The sequence below is a fragment of the Pinus tabuliformis genome, chromosome 3_2 (genome assembly GCF_031772625.1).
Source record: "Pinus tabuliformis cultivar Carrire ecotype Pingquan chromosome 3_2, CPIR1, whole genome shotgun sequence".
Lineage (NCBI taxonomy): Eukaryota > Viridiplantae > Streptophyta > Pinopsida > Pinales > Pinaceae > Pinus > Pinus tabuliformis.
The window spans coordinates 1,083,178,083-1,083,184,082 of record NC_142302.1 but is presented as its reverse complement, the minus strand read 5'-3'; positions in this window follow the sequence as shown (position 1 = coordinate 1,083,184,082).

Sequence of the window (6,000 nt, the reverse complement as noted above, 5' to 3'; positions counted from 1 at the left end):
TTGGTAGCCTACCTGTTTAGACAAAGTTGAATGACCTTTGTCAGACAAATAACCTTATCAAAAGAACCCTATTCTAGAACAACCCCTCTTCCATCCACAGACGGGGTACGGACTAGTCATATTCTTTCGCGGAAATTCTACTTTATACCCAAGGTTTCCTCTGCCCGAAGCAGACCAGGATGCATGCCCCCTGGGCTCCAGTTCTATCTTTCCGAATCACTCGCATTCATCGGGAAGGAGGACTAGGGGTGGAGACATTTCTTGGGTGAATAGACCATTGAGGATTGGTATTTGACTATTTGCGATGCGCGATACCGGAAATGAAAGTTGGTCTACGAGCTTGACCACCTTTCCTTCGTGTGGAAAACACATTACTCTAAAGAGTGAGGAGACTATAGCTCCCATGCAATATATATAGTCACGTCCAAGGAGTAGGTTATAATCCAAGGGTCCTTGAACGACCATCATGTTCAAATTAACGGTCTTCCCTTTCAATGTAACAGGCACATTGGGGAGGATCCCTAATGGTCGACTGGTTCCTTTATCAAAGCCCGAGAGATTTCTTATCTCAGGCAAAAGCGCCGGGGAACCCAGTGCTTTCCAAGCAATAGAGGAAAGGATACTCACAGATGCCTCTTCATCAATGATAGTTCTAGCCATCACCATTCTATAAATTTGGACTATGATTCTGAATGGTATACTGGCTGGTAACCGGGGTCTGCCCAGTTGGTTCCAATCAAAGGACACAACCAGGTTGCTTGGTGGTGGGACCGAATACACGGCCGGATACGATCCTGACGATGTTCCTTCCTGCGATAAAGGAATGGGCGCATTGCCCTGATGCTCATGAGAATCTGTGTTGACGAAAAGAATCTGGATGGTGTCATCCTTATTCTCTTCCGTGATGGTGTCATTTGAAGATGAATCTTCAGTGACGGTGTCATTTGAAGATGAAACCTCTGAAGGAAGAACCGGGTCAACTGCCGTATCGACCTTTAGAATTTCGTCTGGTCTGGATTCAGTAGGTTCATTTCCAATGACTGACGCTTCAGCTGACCACTTGAGCGGGCCAGCTGTGTTTTCCACCAATGAAGGACTTGGCACGAGTTTTTTGTATCTAGGAGGAAGTATTACCGGAGAAACCGGACGATCTTCCAAAACTCTCTTCGCTTCGTCTAAGAAGGGACAACGGTGGATGGCGTGACCGCCTTCACACAGTTTGCAGGGGGATCTTGCTCCCCCTCTTTGTCTTGAACCTTCACTTTCGCTGGTTGACGGTAAACAATCAACATGGTTATCAGAGGTTGATGCTCCCGAATTGTGCAGACGAGGGGACCAGTCCCTTAGTATCCGGGGAATACAGGGACAATCTCTATGGAAGTGGTCTCCTCTACATATGACACATGGCGATTTAGGCCCGGTCTGTGCTGTGTGTGGGTTTTTGTCAGATGTCTTTTGCTTGCCCCCAGTCGCCTTAGGCTCCTTCTTCTTCTTCTCTTTCTTCTTCTTTTCCTTCTTCTCCGTAGGAGCTTGGCTTTTGCCAGCTTTACCTTTTGAAGATGAAGGATTGGAGGAAGGGTTAGAGGAAGTAGAAGGCTGGTGGGAGGCTCTAGACTCATCTAACTGTTGACTCGACTGCTCAGGAACCATGGTGTTCTGAACTACACTAGTTGAGAATAGCCAAACAGGCAGGCCAATTGTCAGTCCTGGAAGCGACAATGTGGCCATGTGGGGTGCACCAACTTCTCCCCAAGAGGAGAAAGGACTAGGATTTCCATCATGTGGAGTTCCTTGGTTGGGGCGTTCCATGTTCTCAACTTAAGATCAACGCGGGAATAGGAGGTGATTATGTTCCGTTTAAAATAAATTTTATAACGACGCTTAGACACAACTTGCTTTTTCACTTTTTAAGAGTCGAGAAAAAGCTAAAGATGACTCTAGTCTCCTTCGATGTATTAACGAGCCCGAAGTGACAAATGCTCGGTTGGACTTTTTCAGTTATAGAGTTTGAAAAAGGCCAAAAGAAACTGCTCTGGAGTTCTAGGTAGAGGGTGTGCCAAACTTTTCGCAAAACCACAGAATACGTTTTACGGTACGAGTGGTCGATCTTCGTGAATGCTGTGTTCACTGCATTGCGATCAGTAGGGCGGACGACACAGTTTCCTATGGATAAAGGCTTTGATCCTATAGGGGTCTCCCAATATATACGCGACGGTACGTGGGAGCACAAGTCCGTATTGATACTTATCGCTTCACCGTGGAGGAATCACCCAACCACTCAACGCTAAGATATCACGTTTAACGACGCCGGAACACATCTCTACCTTAGACCTCTAGATGTTTGCGTTATGTTTCAATGCGTTGTTATGTAAATTCAATTTATTTTAAGGTTGATCTTGTTTAGCAGTTTTCCTTTATGGATCACCACGAGATGTATAGAAACACTCCTGAATGCAATCTAAGATGATAAGCAAGCTTTTCAATCTTTCAACTTTGAAAACCTTAACTACTGAGGGAGAAGGAAGATAACACCTTTTCACACAGATCATAGAGCACACACTAATGCACTTTCCTAAATCAACATGCCAACTGTCATAATGTACATGCACAATGCAAGTATTTCTTTTCTCTTTCTTAATGTTGATGAAATGCAAAAAGAAAGTTGTTGTATAACTTTGAATTCAATTTCAAGCGAAAGTAAACAAGTTTGTCCAAAATCGAAAGACACCTTACGATTCACTTGTTTCGACACTTAGAAATATATAAATTCAAACCATATAACGAAAGCGACAAACTCAATCAGCTATGAACAGCAAATAAACTAACTCTTAAGATCAAAACGACACTTAACACAGGTCTAGATCTAAGAGGTCAACGCAAGACTGGTTCACTTTCGTTATGGGAAACTGTAAATGACACAAGAAATACAAAAGAACAAATACAGTTTCTTTATACAACTGAGGCAGAATAATGACAAAGGAAGATGGTTTCAAATAGGCCCACTGATTGGCAACAAACAGCAAAACAATAGTGAAAACAAGGCAAGACACAGCAGGAAACCTCAGTAACTCAAGCCAAGACTGGTCCAGCGCAGGTGTAACACTGCCTGTTTGACCTTCAGCGCAGGTAGCCCCTTCGGGAACTGCGCTGAAATGCAGACTGCCTTTGTACAGCCTGCAATGAAGAAAGAGACTTTCGTCCGTCTTGGTTTCCGGGTCACAGATTGCTCAAAAATTCACAGTTTTTGCTCAAATCAAAAGCTATCAGTCAAGGACACACTAAGGGATGTAAAGGAGGATGAAAAGCTATCACTAAGAGCTTATTAGAGTCCTTGTGGATCAGCTCTTCAAATCATAAACTTGCCCAGAAACTGAGCTAGAGTAGTTGCCCTCTACTTTGTGTTTGATGGACTCAAACACAGTTCGATTCGGTACTCCCTTTGTTTATGAAATGAATAGCAAGAAACACAACAAACCAACAAGATACGCTCCCCAGCGGAGTCGCCAATTTGTTGGGGGGAAAAGTATCTAATGCAGAATGCCTCTATCCCACTCTAAAGGTGATAGTACTTCAGCAACAACTGAATGCAAAGCTATTCAAAGTTTCTTCTTTATGAGATGAGAGAGGGAAGAAAAGGATGATCTACTAACCGTTATCTTGCGCTAATAGTCGATCCAGTCTTCACTCCTTGTTGCTTGCTCCTAGCTCCTCGCCCTTTCACCGGCCCAGCTACACACAGATCCTGTAAAAGCACAAGAAGAGGAAACTACAAGAAGCATACATCCATAATCGATTATAGGATTAGCATAAATCAAATATACAAGCATCTATTCATCATAAAGACACATGCATATAGAAGAACCTCAAATACTTTATTGATAATAGAAGTAAAGTTCTGAGAGAGTTACAACCACAATGGGCCCAATCCAGCAACACCTCCCAGCTGAAAGAAATCTCCTCTTCACCTCCTTCAAGCAAAACACCCAATAGCTCTATACACAAACCAACAGCACTTCCTTACTTGCACAAAATTCCAGCCTCCCTAGACCTCATGAGAGAGCTCTATATATAGGAGATTTGGAGAAAGGATGAGTCAGCTTGAGGCTGGCATAAAGCTGACTAGTGTCCTCTCCCACTTTAGTTAATCTTCAGTTCTTGAGTCCACTTGGAGAATCTTGCTTCCACTTGGAGATCAAGACCCTCTTACTCATCATAGGGCGAATTCCTTGAACCAAGTGTTAGTTTGGAAGCTTCCTGGGTAGTTGACACCTTGCAGAATGACTGTGCCACTTGGCCAATCTCGCCCAGCGCAGGTAGCCTTCATTAGTTTTGACCTTCAGCGCAGGTACAAGGAGGAGCAGTTGACATTCAGCGCAGATGCTTAGTGGAGCAGCTGACATGATCCAGAAATAGCCTGTTTTTGAGTGTTTTCAGGTGGAGAACTGATTTTCAGTGCTGTGGTTTGCAGACCTTGTTCCTCTAAGGGTAAGAACAACATGTTTAGGGACTTTGGATCCCTCAGATTATCGACATTTCATGCTCCATGCTGTTAGGCACAAAAATGTCTATAACACATGGATACCCCAGCACATCAAAAGCTCAGTATCCCTCACTTCCTCCTTCAGTCCCTCATTGACTCCGACACCAAGGTTCAAGAAGGAAATTCACAGCAGCTAACTCACCATGGCCTAATCAAGATCCTAGTAGAAGAATCCCTCCATACCCTTACAATCCCTCTAGCATCGGAAGTTTCCAAAAATATGACAGCTGAGGATGACATTAAGGCATTAACCTATGATGTCAGTGTTGCTGTCAGTGAGGAGGGAGAATAGCAAGGAGGAGAAGATGAAGCCAGTGGTGACATAGCAAAGCAAGAGAGGAAGGAGGAAAGAAAATAAATAGAGGAGGGGAGAGTTGAAGAGACAAAACAAGAGGTAGAAAAAGAGACAGATCAGGAGGAGGAAAAAGAGACAGAAGAGGGAGAAAAGGAGGCAGAGAGGGCATAGCAAAGAGAAGAGTCCCCTGAAACTTTGGAAAGAGAAGCAGCAGCTACCCTCACTGACCTCAGTACACCAGTTAAGCAAAAGCAGAATAGGAAAAGAAAAACCTCCATGTATTTCACGGTAAGGAAGAGTACCAGAATTAAAACAAGCAAACCTCAACCCTCATCAAAGACTCCCATTAACATTGAAGATTCACCATCTGCCAAGGTGAAAAAATCTCCTTCACAGACACCCATAACCTATGAAAGGTAGACTACAAGATCTTCTACATGGAAGGGAAAGGTAATTCTACAGGACCCCAAACTAGACCTACAAGAGGTTAAAACAGTCCTACAGGAGACACTGTCCAAACTACAGGGGACAGAAAAACTTGAGGAAAAGATATGAGGATAGCTAGAGGTGAAAGAGGAAGCACAAGACCTACAAGAACCTGACCCCCAGCCTAATATTGACTCCTATTACAGACTACTTGAGGGAGGCAAGATAATCCCATAGAAATTTGCAATTCCATTGTTTTTCGAATTGGAAAAAGAGAGAGTGAGAATGCATAGGTGGATGTAGATAGCCAAGTCCAAAGGAGTTGAGGATATTGGCCACATGTAAGACAAACTCAGGGAAATTGGCAGGGAATTGAGTGCTCTTAGAGATAGAAAAGCCATTACAAGAAGCCACCTTGAGAATGAGACTGAATAACTAAGGAGGCAGCTACAAGAGAAAGAGACTCATTTGGAATACATGGCCAGCTTATCCATAGAATCATTACAATGCTAAACACCAGCCAAATCTTATGGCCTCTATCTGAAGGATCAATGGCTTCAATTCAAAATAAAAACTTTGGCACAAAGAGGCATAATGTCTTTCCAAGACTACAGGCAGTTCATGGATTTGTTTGACCAAATCACCTCCAAGGACAAAGAAAATATGGCAGAGTTCTATCTACACAACATGGCCCTCACAGACCTGAATGTGTGGGACCCCAATGCCAGGCTTGGGGATC